General features: G+C 38.1%; 1 long non-coding RNA gene across 3 annotated transcripts in view; it reads left to right on the top strand.

Moving 5' to 3' along the window:
- LOC113965728 overlaps nucleotides 1–14,804 on the top strand; it is a 70,232-nt gene that overhangs the window by 38,130 nt on the left and 17,298 nt on the right. For all 3 annotated transcript variants that reach the window (XR_003533623.1, XR_003533622.1, XR_003533620.1), the window contains exon 3: nucleotides 11,037–11,166. This is a non-coding gene — a long non-coding RNA (uncharacterized LOC113965728). The remainder of the gene's footprint in view (nucleotides 1–11,036; nucleotides 11,167–14,804) is intronic.

Below are 14,804 nucleotides of genomic sequence, written 5' to 3'. Positions count from 1 at the left end.
TTTCTTAGTATCCCTTCCAGTCCTGCATCCAAGTCATTTATGAAGATGTTGAAGAGCACAGACCTGTGGAACCCCACTAGTGACAGGTCGCCAGTCTGATGTTCGCTATTACTCTGTGCTTGACCAGTGAGCCAATTGCTCACCCACCACACAATGTGTTTATCCAGCTGTGTGCTGGACATTTTGTCCAGAAGGATCTTGTGACAGACAGTATCCAGAGCTTTACTGAAATGTGCCATGTTTGAAATCTGAGCCGGGAGGGAGGCAAGGATAGTCACCTGTGTCAGCTCTATTACACACTCTTGTTAACCCATGTATCCCATCCATTATTTACAGATGTGGCTGAGATAGATAGTTGAGGCAACATCAGAAGGGGCTGTCAACATTCATGTTGTTGCTTGGCAGGCTGTCAGCTTTTTCCTGAGGGGTGGAAGCAGAAGATGGTGGTTTTTAGGTGTGTCTCATTCTTTGGGAGGCAGCATGAGTTGCACAGAACAAGACGAAGGTAAGCCTATAACCAGAGGGCTGCTGGATATAAAAGCCCTCTACAAGTTATGAAGGTGAGAGACCATGCAAAACCTAAGGTCACAACTACCTTTTCCGGGAGATGATTGTAGAGAACCTTCCCATAGGTTTTACTTAATACGTGATTGTGTCTCTGTGTATGCTGGGCAGGGATACTGCTTGTCTGGATTTATCTATCCAGACAAGAAGACTTATTGATCATAATCTGAGGTCTTGTTTAATATTAGAAGCTACATTGCCCCATAGTTTAGATCGCTGATATTGGTTGAATTAAGATGTTACTCAGTCTGATTTCGCATGTCCATGTGTATGCCTTAGCATTATTAAGATCATGTGAACACTCTGTCTTTGCAGTTTTAAATACCAATATTTTAGTTTGTTCACAAGTAGGTGTAATTTTTTTAGTTTTGTTTGATACTAAACAAAATAAATCTAAACACATGGCTTAATTGGTGAATGTAAGTGACAGCTGCAAAACCATAAGAATGTGTGACAATTTTCATGTTTTTCTGAAAACAAACTCAGCTTTTGATTGTGCAGTTGAAATCTGGGGGTGTCATTTACCTTTTATTGTCACAACCTTCCTCTCCTGCAAGAATGAAAATAAATATCTTCCTCTTTTATAGCCTACAAAAGATGAATTCTTGTCTGCTCTTGCCGGTGCTATAATTTTTCAGATAGCTTCACTGATTGAAGTCTTGAGTGTATGAATAGAAAATTCAAATTGTTTAGTTGAAAGAGAGTCCTATGAAATTTGCAAGCATGCAGCAAAAGCAGACTGTGGAGATAAAAATAAGATCAATTTTGGTTATAATAAATGCCAAATCTAATAAAGGAAGAAACAAAACCAGACCATCCTGAACCTGCAAGGCTTTCACAAACAGACTGTTCCAAATTTTGAGAACATCACAAAAAATATAGTTTTATAACACTTCTGGTGTTTTTTCAAAAAATGTACTCTGACTACTGACCTATAATAAATCTGCCAGATTGCTTCTGTCACATTTCAAACTCATACTACAAACTCTTTTACAAGATCTCTTTGTTATTACTGATTTTTTTTCCCATACAGAAAAATACAATAATATTTTCAAATAAAAAGACAAAGATTTTAATTACTGCTGTCCATCTGAGGGTGAAGAACTCTTTTTTTGAATTGGACTTGGTCTTTTCCAATCTAAATGATCCTACGTTTCTATGAAACACTCCCAGTGTCTTCTAGGTAGTGATTTTCTGTCCTGTTTGTGTACATAAGGTCATCATTATGATTTTTTAGTTTGGCTTTGTATGCATTTTGTGACAATGGATTTTCAATTTTCTTAATAAATCTGGAAGTTGAGATAATGTACCATTTTGTGAAAGAGTGATGTTAGGTAAACGGTTCAGACTTTGTATGAGTTTTATCTGAGTTCAGTTTATAAAATTTAAAAGAGCAGTATATTTTTTACAAAAGTGATTTTAATTTTAAGTAACTACTGATGTTATGGGCTGCTCCCCAGTACCATTCCTTTCAAGTACTTTGGTAGAGAAGCTGTCAGTTGAATAGTACGGTTACATTAGGACCTATGGGTGCACGTTGGTGGCATGTCCCTTTCTCCTGAAATAGGGTTTGTCTCTACACTGAGTGTGCCTGAGGTCAAAAAGGACACTCAGAGAATAAAGTGGTAACCAGCAGCTGTATGTGTTTGAGAACTGAGCTTTCAGTATTTACCTGATCTGGGTTTTGTAGCTTGTACTGAGACACAATTGTTCATTAGCTGATGATACCTTGAGGAAATTATTTAGTACCAGTTTAGCAATGAATTTATTTAAAGCTTTAATTCTCAGAGATGAGTGATTATGTTATCCTCTTAGTTTTCATTCAGAAATGTGAGAACCTCTTCAGTCTTTCTAGTGCTGGAAAGAAGTTTAGAACAGTTTGAGTGCACCAAATCAAACAGTCAAATTAAAAGACCCTAGTATTTCCTTATTTTTTCTATCTTTATAGATTTCATTTGTTTATTTGGTTGGCGGGTTTTTTTGTTGTTGTTTTTTAGCAGCCTCATGATGTTTTGGAGTCACAGCAATGATTTCTTGTTTAATGTTTGATGTTAGCCCCACTGCACAGACACTCAGCAAATGTTAAATTGCTATGAGTACTAAGCACAGCTCCTGGATATCACCCCCAACCTCCCCAGTCTGTTGAAATGTAACACCTAGTAACTGTTTTCTGCTAATTACTCATCTGTGTTCTTAAAATAAAATTTCAAATTAGATGCTTATTAGTATTGCACTTATGTTTTAGCAAAACTGTTGATGAGCCATGAGTGAGCTATAATCCACACAACTCTTCTATGCGTTATATAATGTACTGCTGCCTTTATTGCTACTTCTTGGGTAGTCTTGGTGACAGAGAGAGATGCAATGAAAAGAGAACTCATTACAGCTGTATCAAAAATAAAAGGCGAGCCAGTTTGATTTTTAATTCCTAGTTTGATTTTAATTTCTTAAATTTGATTTTTGTGCTAAACATTGAGAATGAAGGTTAAAGGTACCAGGTAAAGGGTTGTTATTGTGAATTGCTACTGGGAATAACCCTTTTAAAATATGACTCTTTAGAATATAACTTTTGGAATAACTAACATTATTGCCTCTTGGTCTTTAATTACAAGATCAATTGCCTGAGATTCTGTATGCTCAACTGACAGCCCATGTATTTAGAGGTAGCTCTTGCAATAGGGTTTTTCTCTAGCATCCCATCCTAAAGGTTTCCACATGCAGTGGCAGAAGTGAAGGGAGGATGAACTAGGCACAGGTAATAGGTTAGATATTTGAGTGTCCCTTAAGTGTGAATGCAAGCTTAGGCGTGATTACAGATCTCTTGTAGTGTCAGTGTGTTTATTTGCTACTGGTGTCGTGAGCTTCTTTGCAAGAGGGATCCATATAGACAGTAACAGAGATGATAGCTGAAGTAGAAGACAGTGCTGATGTACGAGAAATTGATTTTAAACCTTCTGAGACACCCTGCAAGGCCAAAGGATAAAGCTTGACATAATAAAAATTATCCTAAGTGCTCTGTACTGAAATATCATGAAATTTGAATGCAGTGCCTCTGTGTGCTTTACTGTCTGTGCTTTGGTCTGTGGGACTGACCAAAGCAAAGAGAGAGTTTGACCTGAGGAAGAGGGATGCAAAATCTGTGAATCAAGCCAAGAGAAAAGTCTATCTGGGAAATTTCTGAAGGCTGGAAAAATTGCATTGTCAGGAAACAAGACTGTTTTTTTTTTCCTTTTGCAAGCGGAGGGACTAAACCTCTCAAGTCATTGCTAATTAACATTTTACATATGAACAGTCTGCATCCTGTATAGATCAGCCAGGATTGAAAGGGGACCCATCTATTGAAGACTTAGTAGCTACACTGTGAAATGAGTTTGATGAGTCTCTGCACTTTCCCTCATGACATTGATTATAATGCATCTCTCCCTAGGGCTGTTCACAATACCCAACACACAGAACCATGACTTTTCTGGGTCCTTCGAACTCTTGTGTTCATTGTGGACTGCAATCAACAGTCCTAGCAACAGGTTTTTAAAAGCTCTCAAAGCTCACGGGGGTGTTGAGGGAAAGGAATTCTTAGAAAGTCTGATGATAGTGAATAATTGAGACTTAACATTTACAAAAAAAAAAGAAGACATTTCTCATAATCTCATGACTTTTGACTTCTGAACTTTTTCTTCTGGAAGTACTCTGAAGATACTTAATTTTACATAGTTCTGCATGTACTTTATATTCCATAGTTTTCCATATCTTTTTTTTTTTCAGAAGTGGGGGTGAGGGAAATGAACAATGTTACTTTTTTATTTATTTCATGTATTGGAAAATGATGGTTTGTGTCATTCCTGAAATTTCATGATGAAACTGTGGTAGAAGTGCAACATGTGGGGACTGTGATATAAAATAGGACCTCCATTCTATTAATTAAATTTGTATTAGTAAATATGCTAGCACAGGCTTAAATACTTTTTGATAAAAGATCACAAATACTGTGTGATTCATTTTTCATTTCTGTTGTGATTCAGAGATGCAATCATAAAGTGGGCTATTGAGACTATCCATTCTATCCTCTGGAATAAAGCATTTATAGCCAGAGTGTGGTATTCTATACTTAAATGGATTTAGAAACAATAACACATTTTATATTCAACAGAAATAAGGGTTCTTGAATGAACAGAGTAGGTACAAGAAACTAGAGATGTAATCAACTGTACTCTATGGGCTCATAAGAAAATGAAGAAGAAAACCCCTATGATTCTTAAAAAAACCCAACTCCTGAACATATAAAGGTTGCTGGATGATTTAAGGCCAGATTAACAAATCACTGCAATGCAATTTATGGCTTTAGATAATGGGAGGTCAAACGTGTATTACCAGCTGACTTAAATTTGATTTGACTGAAAGATAAAACTCCACTACGTGAACCATATTAACTGAAAGCCTCTGCTTTATATTTCTCACTGATGGCACCCTGGGGAGGCGACTTTCTTGGCATTTCACATCCAATTTAAGCACATCATTGATGAAAAGATGGCTAAATTGGTGAGTCATTTTGTAATAAAATATCTCACGAATTGTTTATCTGATCAATGGAGAATGCAGTCTCAAGCCATTCAGGACTAATGTGCTCATTGCACTAAAATAGTAAGTTATTGACTGTCAGAGGAATTTCTAAACTCAGTTCAGATTTCCTGAATGAAAGCAACATATTGCATCAGAATAGGAGGTTCTAGCTGAACTCTCACTGAAACCAAATAGATGTGAGCAGAAGGCACCAAGCACTTAGTGGGAAATGTTCAGCTTCTCATATGATCAGGCTGTAGAGGGCAGAAAGGAGTCTTATTCTTACCTTAATTATGCAGACTTTACATCACTGTAATTCCACTAACTTTATTCGGCAAAGTCCTGCAGCATAAGAGAAGTTATGCCATATGTGTGTTATATATGAAATGTTATTTTCAGAGCTGTAGTGAGATATTTTGGTGCCTGGGATGGGACCACTCCTTCCAGACAGGAAGCATCTGGGGCCTCCTCAGGACCAGCCACGTGGAGAGTCCCTGGGGAAATGCCTTCTCTTCAGACATGGGCTGAGCTAGCCCTGGACGTGGTGTAGAGGGAACAGGGAGACTTCCTGTCAAGGAACAAGGTAGGGAGATAAGGCAGATATTCCTTTACCCCTTCATAGTCTGATATCTATTTTTACTGGAGCTGATGCCCACTTTCCATTATAAGGATGGGGAAACAGCACCCTGACAGTCCCCATGTTCAGCTGGACTCAGTCCTGGCCTCACAGGAATGCAGAGTTGTATTACTTATGCACCCTTCCTAGCCTCCCATTTGTCATGCTTTGTTATTTCTTTTTTCGCTATCATTTTCCCACAAAATGAAGGGGACAGGAATGATTAAGAATGGTTTTCACTAGAAGCAAACCCCAGGAGTTCTGTGTTTAACAAGCAAGGATCCTGTCTCCTCAAGGCTGGCCTCGTTCAGTGTGGATAAGGGAGAGAATGACTTATGTGATATAAGTTCATTATTTATTTATTTATTTTCTTAGAAATGTTTAGGCCACCATAGAAATGATTCACAGACAGAAGGAAACAAAACACTGAAGTGGTTGGTGGATATTTTTAGCAGAAGGAAAGTGTTCTTTTCCCAAGGTTGAGGGAGAAAAAAACTTCTTTCTTTGCAGCCCATGGACTTAGGACCTGCAAAGCTGGGCATATGTAGCAATAGGAACTGGTAAAAGAGTGGAAAAGAGGTGTAAAGTGCATGTAATAGGAAATCACCTTCACTGGTGGTATGTAGGATATTTCAAGGTGAGTGCTCCCTGGTCCCTTGTTGAAGCTGCTGTGCACAATAGATTTCAACATTGTTATACCTACAGGGGAGTGCAACACCGCAGTCTGCTGACTTATGTGTTTATCTGAGAGAAAGAAGCAAGAGATTCCCTTGCCCTTCCCCCCAGTAACTACTATAATTAATAGAAAATTATTGTGATTAGTTTATTCAACCAAAATACTAGATTCTGTTCTATATTGTAATTTCATTTTGTTTGACTGAAACTGGTAATTTTGTTAACGAAATACAAATCATACTTCCATGAGGAGATAGAGTGCTCTTATGCTAAAAACAGGTGTCGATGACATAGAAAGCTCAATTTGGTCACCACCAATGATCTGCAGTACTGCAGAAGCCAGACGGCCAAAACTACAGTCCTATTTTCTTTTCTGTCTTCTGGAAGTTAAAAAGTCCTAGGGCTGCTGAGTCCTTGAATGAGATACTGAGGAAATCACAGAAAGCAGAGGAACAAACTAAAGAACATTGCTTTGTCGCTTAGATCAAAGACTCTGAACAAGGAGATGGACTTAATTTTGACATCCTACTATGGCTTGTGGAAAGCTGGTGGGGAGAGAGGTGTTGCCTAAGTACTGACTCTAATTCTAAGCATGTCTTCCAAATCGTTTTTTTGGGAAGAATTTGTCACTAATTTTATCCTCCTCCACACCTCCCCTGCCCCCTCCACGATGGCGTTTATCTTCAGGAAAACATGGGGGTTTAGAAGTCCGAAGGGCTTCTGATTGTGTCCGAACACCGATGGTTTCTTTGAGATCACAGTTGTCAAAGCTAGTAGAAATGTTAGAAAATGTATTTGAGGAACTTGCTCTCTAGAAATATCTGACTTAAAAAAATATGTGTTAAAGGAATGCCTTTTTCTCAAAATAAGAAACAACAGTGGTTTGGATTTATCTCTGTCTTGATCTCAGAGATTGTTAGCATGATGAGTCTTATTGGCATTTACTGTTGGCAGAGAAATGATATTAATGAAAAATTGCAATAGGCAAAATAGAACAAGGACAATGAAAGAAAATACTCCTGATGAGCAAACCCTTTGTTAGTTCTGTGGTGTTTTAATAATGCTTGAAGTAATAATCTCCTATTGTTTAAAAAAATGTATAGATTTGTAGATAATGGCAAAAGCAGCAGAAACCTGAGTTTACCAGTTTTTACTTAAAAATAATTTCTTTGTGTCCTGGTGTGTTCCTGACATTTGCTCATTTTAGTTTTGTGCAAATGAACATAGAGCTCTTTTTATGTTACACAAAATTATTCTAATCTCATATTAATCTTGCAAGTTGAGTTGTTCATGTGAAGTCACTCCTAAGAACTCTTGAGCATTCATTACCAGTATTACAGGCTTTATTTAAAATTCTATTTTTACATGCACGAGCAAGAATACCAATTTTTTACCTAAGTGATAGTAAATGATTAATTAATATTACTGCTACATTGCAATCAGTGTGTTAATCATGTCCTCATAATCAGGTGAAGGAATGTGTCCTTAAGAAATAAAATATTTTTTATGTTTTACTAGATTGTAGAAAAAGAACCCCCACATTCTTAGAAATACGTAGATCCAGAGCAGTATTTTCTCATTCAGCAACCAGGAAGTTTTGCCAGTCTGACAGATGACATCTTCAGTCTCTTCCTCCCCCGGAGTAATTAAAGCAAAGCCTAAAACACATGCATGGGGTAGATCAGAGGACTGATGATTGTTTCACTGTCATTATTACAAGACAAGGTAGTGCCCAAATGCCCAACCAGTTCATGAATCCCTTATCTGATTCCTTTCTTGTCCTAGTTAGGATGCTTTTCCTGTCCATTAGCAAAGTCATTACCAGGCGGATGTGGAGTTAGCAAGTGGGACAACAGTGACTCTTGAACTACGGCTCTGTCCTTCCCAAATATTATATCTGTTTTTTTAGTTATGAAGCATAGTAAGTGATAACAAAAATATTCAATCTCATCACCAAAAGAAGGCCGTGAGGATGATCAAAGGGCTGTAAAACACCAGAGAAGAAAACACCTGGAGAAGAAGTGGCTCACAGGGGACTTCATCATCATCTTCCAGTACTTAAAGGGTGACTTTGGAGGATGGAGGCTTTCTCTTCATGAGGAGCCACATGGAGATAACAAAGGACAACAGATACAAATTGTATCAGGATGGGTTTCATCTTGATATGAGAAAGAAAATTTTCAAAGTGAGATCAGTCACTGAAACAGCTTCCCTAAGGATGCGATGAGAGTCCCCATCACTGAAGGTTTTCAAGACACAACTGGGCAGGGTACTAGCAAATCTCATCTTTTCCACAAAAGGTTGATCCAGGTGATCTTTCAAAGACCTGAGCTGTCATATGATTTTATTTCACACAGTAACAGTTTTTTGCTGTGTCTGCTTTTATGGAGTTGTTGAGAGACAATCTGGTACTCCACATGCCTTCACAGTTTGATATCTTCCTAAACCCATTCAATAAACATGCCTTTTCAGTAAGTTTCCTTAGAGCTATCAACAGACATCCTGGTTTGGTGGTCTCTTTGGCCCAGCTCATGCTGTTCCATGTTCTACTTTCAAGAACCCTTCAACCCACATTTACTAGAAAGAAAACTAATTTTTAATTCAGCTTTTCTTTAGAATTTATTTCTAATGAGATGAGAGAATGTCTGTATGGTAGGTAGCAGTTTTGTGATCAGCTTTTGGATCTGATCTTTAATCACAGGTTACCATGGCTACATTGTTTGATTCCTTCTTTTCCTGGCAAATGTCTTTTCTGAGTTGTGGACATATTCAGTTTGTGAAATGCGTCATATCTTAGTGCATGTAGATTAGATTGAGCATGAATTTGTAAAAGAGTAAAACAGTTCTTTCAAAAATATCTTGGTGTATATGCTATTCTCATGAAAGTTAGTGGAAATGCTGGCACTTGTATTGAAATAACACCAACCAGCCAACTGGCACTGAACATCTGTTTGTTCCATTTGTACAATCGAGTCATAGTGAATATTTGTAAATTAAAAAAACCCTAAATTACTCAATAAGACTTGACTGAACAGACTTCATAATGAGATAACTGTAGACCTTCAGGTAAACTACTAGAGGTGCAGTGTTATCTCATTACAACACACGTTTACTAAAGAATAGCATGCTCCAAGGCATGTATTTATACTGCAAAACATTCCTGCCTCAGGCCTCTTTTGAGGTATAAGGTGGAAGGACAAGTAGCTTAAAAACTTGAAAAGTAGATGACTTTTACTGTAGCTGCATATATAACAGACAGCTATATTCAGTGGTTTATTGACTGTGTTAATTGTGAGTAATAAGGCTGAAAAATGTGTGTGTTCTAATGAAGAGCTTCCCCTGCAGTTCAAAATATTTTCAGAAAGCAGGCAAAACCTCCAAAGAAGGAAATTCCAGTTGCATTCGAGGACTCAAAAGTATGTTGTTCTAAAGTTGCTGCTGTAGTAGTAATAGTATTATGGGATACACAGTTGGCCAGAGCAGTAGCTTAAATGTTGCTATCTTTCTGCTAGTGACACGAGAACTTAGAAAATAAAAGTGCCCAATCTGTTTCATCCCCACTAAGGAGATGTGGCAAAAGAAGAGTCTCTTCTACAAATAACCAGTTTATTGATTGTTCTTTGCTTCTAGTGTAGTGTAAATCTAGAGTCCCAGTGAAATTACTGGAGTGACATCAGTAAAATCAAATACTGTGACAGAGCATCAGATCTGCATCATGGAACTCTCTCGCCATTGAAATCAAGGAGAGTTAGAGAATAATCTTGGTGCTGGAGTGATTTCATCTCCGGATATGTTGCTAGAAATTATAATGGACTGCAATGATATGATATATAGGAGTAACTTTCAAAGTCAGTGATCAGGGATTCATGGTGCTCCATCGATCAGAAAAAATAACAGAATAATTTCCAGACTTTAAATGGTGTAAAGAAGGAAAATAATAATAATAATAATATAAAAAAGAGTGACTAATAGTGGTTCAGAGAAATAAAATCTGATAGAAAGGGGATGGAAAACTAAAAATAATTAGTTATTATTTTTATGCTTGTATTACGTTGACATGGAGTGTCCCAAAAAATGTTGGAAGAAAAAGTTTCGTGTCCTAAGGAACTTCAGGCCAATACTAAAAAGGTCTGGTTGGAGGCCTGACAAACTAATTAATGAGGACAGATGCATGGGAGAAATCATAATACCAATTTTGCAATTGCAGTACTGGGCTTCCCATATGTCAGCTCTGTGTAGTTCATGGCTGGCCTAACCACAGAGCACTTACGGCAGTATGCTAGTAAAAGGATGGTCTGCAAGAATATATATTTATTGAATAAGTAATAATTTGCTAGGGGAATTTCTGCTTTGAATTCCAGTAGCTGTCTTGCCCTTACCTTTAAGGATGGTATTTTATCTGCATTTTCAGTAAGGATGGCAATAATTTAATTTTGGAGCCAGATCCAGATTGCTCTTAATTGTTGTGTCAATATCCTTGTGATCAGACTTTACTTTTCATATATGTGGCTGAAAAGTCTTTTGCTATTTGTTCTCATTATTGTTGCAGGATCTTGCTAATTTCGCAAGTTCTAGGGAAACTCTGAGACACATTGACCAATTATCTTTTTCCCTTTCCTTACAGACTTTCCATAGTCGATGAATAACGAACACCGAAAAACAGTGAAATCATCAAGGCTGAGGCTCATCCCTCAGAAGGATACTGGGAGGGATGTGAATGTCAGAGAACAGCATGACAAACCATAACAATCACAGTTAAGTTTCTGTTGACATTCTTCCACTATTAAAAATAAGCTGTCATGAAGAAAAGAGAAAACGAACAGAGGGTGACTGGAAAAATTATTTATTTGAACTGGGGAAAAAGGGAATATGTCACACTTCCCTTTTAGTCTTTTTCAAAGCAAAATTCCAATCAAGGTATATTCAGTTCAAATTTTGAAATGTAAGGTTATTATCACAGAAGCGAAGAATCACAGAATGGGTCAGGTTGGAAGGGACTACAGGAGGTCATCTGGTCCAACCTCCCTGCTCAAGCAGGGTCATCCTAGAGCACATGGCACAGGATTGTGTCCAGATGGTTCTTGAATATCTCCAGTGAGGGAGACTCCACAACATCTCTGGACAACCTGTTCCAGGTTGCGGTCACCCACACAGTAAAGAAGTTCCTCCTTATATTCAGGTGGAACATCCTGTGCATCAGTTTCTGCCTATTACCTCTTGTCCTCTTGTTTGGCACCACTGAGAAGAGCCTGGGTACATCCTCTTGGCACGGTCCTTTCAGGTACTTGTAGATATTGGTGAGGTCCCCTCTCAGTCATCTCTTCTCAAGGCTGAACAGGCCCAGCTCCCTCAACCTTTCCTCGTAAGAGAGATGCTTCAGTCCCTCAATCTTCTTTGTCACCCACCAGAACTGGAGACAGCACTCCAGATGCAGCCTCTACAGGCCTGAGTAGAGGGGCAGGATCATCTCCCTGAACCCCCTGGCAATGCTCTTCCTAGTGCAGTCCAAGATACTGTTGACCTTCTTTGCCCCAAGGTCAAACTGCTGGCAGCTTGATCTCCAGGTCCTTCTGTGCAGATCTGTGTTCCAGCAGGTCAACCCCCAGCTTGTACTGGTGCCTGGGGTTTCCATTATAAGAAAAGATATTAGTTGCCGAATTCAAAACTTTATAATTTACACAACATTTTTGTCCATAAAATTTTTAGCTTCCTACATTGCCTGTATTTTGACCTTTTCCCTCATTTTCAATGCATTTTGTCACTGGTTCCAGATATTAAGCCTCTACTTTCTTCCAGCAGGAAGGAGTGAGTGGAAGAAAAAGTGGATGGAAAATATGATGTCAAGGTTTCTTTAATTCACAGGTTTTCTCTCACAGAATATTTTCTGTTACTGCACCAAATAGCAGGAATCTAAGTTTTAAGATAGATGCCTAGAGAAAAAAAAGAAAAAAAGAAATGAGAAAATTGAAATGATTGGTTTTTGTCAATCTTGGTGAAAAACACGGTAATTGAGAAAAAATCTAACAGACTGAACAGTGCTCATACTTGATGGTCTTATTTTTGTGGAAGAATCTCTTATATTGACTTAATGATATCTGCTGGAATTGAAACAACAGTGTCTACACAAGGGACTTACCCTGTTTAATTGCATCAATTGAAAGTGATTCAATTTTTTTGGCAGAAACAAGCATAGGGAGATGGAAAAAATAAATGGCTATTTTTTTATAGTGAAATAAAGGGGAGGAAGCAAAGCAAACAACTTATGGCCCTGAAATACCATTATTATGTCTAGGAAACCATGACCAAAAGATGCTAATTTGTTTCAACTCACTCACTGTGAGGGCTCCCTTTGATCCTCCTGCCTTTCTTAGAGTGTGATATTCTCACATTTTAATGCAGTATCATTTGACATTGAGATGCAGGGAAAATTGTCCAGTAAACAGCTTTCTTGTACTGATTTGGAAAGATTATAGCATGAGTTGGAGCCTGCCACAAGAGAAATGGATTATTACTCTGGGAACACTTACATCAAGGAGGGCCCTTTTACAGCTGAAAGAGGCAACCTTTTACAAATAGCTGTGTTCGGTGAACTCCTTGTCAGCTCACTGAAAGTGCTAACTCACAGCATACAGGTCATTCCTTCCCAGAAACATGGGAGAAAAGCTTTAGCATGCTATTTGTGACTTCTTCTCCTTGAATGTAATGGTGTTTTTTACAAAATGACACCACAGAAAAGAAAAAAACTAAAAATCAGATTTAATGAGACAGATGGTTTAGGGAGGAAGGAAAAAAGGGGTGCCTTAAATGACATAAGCACTCCATTCACAGTGGCGTAAGCTTTCGACAAACCAGCCTGTGTGCTTCAGATAAAATGAGGGTGCAGGTATTTTCCAAACAAAATCTACTTGTAATAAAACTCGGAGCTGGGTAACAAGGTCTCTCTAAATTTCCCTACCCCTGAAATGCTGCTTTTCTTCCTATCAGTTTCAGTGTTACAATGAAATTAGAAGCCTCACAAGGGAAGATTTTTAATTTGGTTTTTGAAAGACTTTTTTTTTATTTTTAAGTCAAAGAGAACTATAGAATAAATTATTACAAGGACATTAAAAGGATTTCATTTCCTTGAGCATACATATGCATTCTGCTGCACCATGTCCTCTCCCTCCCAGTGTAGCCATTGATCCACAGCTTTTATAATGAACTCTAATAACAACTCTATTACTGTGAGGCTTCCGATTGGCTCAGGCACCCACAAAATTAGCTACAAAGAAGCCAGCTTGTCAATATTAATTCTGCCACAGAGATTACTTGTTATGGTAGAACAAAGGTGTTTTGGCTTGAGCTGAACGACTTAACTCCTTGTCTCATAAAATTTAAGCTGCTATTGATCTCCTTCCTCTATTGTGCTGAAAGAATAAAAAAGAAAGGGCTGTGCGCGCGCAGACACACAGACAGACTGGTGTGCTGAATCACTCTGATGCATTCTCCTAAACCACAGCCGCCCCCTTCCTTCCTTCCCTTCTTTCCTTCCCCTTCCATTCCCTCCCTGTCTGCTAAGAATCATTCAGTAACATGAAGCAAATTAAATCAATGAATTCATCCTAGCAGATGGGTGCTTTAACAGTCAGTTAGCCTTTAGATAATTGAGGCGTTGACTCCGGAATCATAAAATGGATGGCTCGTTTGTACATTTTACTGAAATAGATCACCGAGGTTAAATAAATGAAATCCCATTTGTCAGGCGGTAATAAATGGCCTCCCCTTCTGCAAACAGCTCTGTTTGGCCTAATAAATACAGGGATGTTACAGTGCTCCTCCCTTGATAGGGTTATGGCTTAATGAAATGGTCTTTCCTCTGCTTGTTTTTGCCTCCTCCTGCACCGTGTGATAAGTAGCGAACCAACGAAGCTTGTAATTACAATCTTACAGAGAACCCAGCCAATCTGTATATAAATCTCACCATCCAATTACAAGATGTAATAATTTTGCAGTCAAGCTGGTAATGAGGTCTAATACTCATGCATGTGATAATCCCCCCTGGATGCTGACTCTATCAGATGTTAGCTTTGTAATTATACTGGCAGAAAATCATTATTTCATGTTCAGCAGAAAAATGAGGTTGGTGGGAAGTTAATTTTCTCTATGCTCTGTGAAGCATAGACAAAATTTTAATGATTTAATCATTATGGTTATCCCTTTTGCAATTGACCCGCGTTACTTCTGTAGAAACATTGGCACATTTAAAAGTCCCTGTTACCCGATAAAGCTTGCCAGGTATGCAGCTTTTAATGTAAGAATAACCGTATACAATTAAACTATTAACCTCCTTGATAGGGGAAAAATCCATAGTTTTTATGTTTTCATTATTTACACACAGGATCCAAAGGAATGT

The sequence above is a fragment of the Neopelma chrysocephalum genome, unplaced genomic scaffold, assembly GCF_003984885.1.
Source record: "Neopelma chrysocephalum unplaced genomic scaffold, ASM398488v2 Primary Assembly neopelma1_22b, whole genome shotgun sequence".
Lineage (NCBI taxonomy): Eukaryota > Metazoa > Chordata > Aves > Passeriformes > Pipridae > Neopelma > Neopelma chrysocephalum.
Note: the sequence above shows the minus strand (reverse complement) of the source record. Positions and strands in the feature narration are given on the sequence as shown.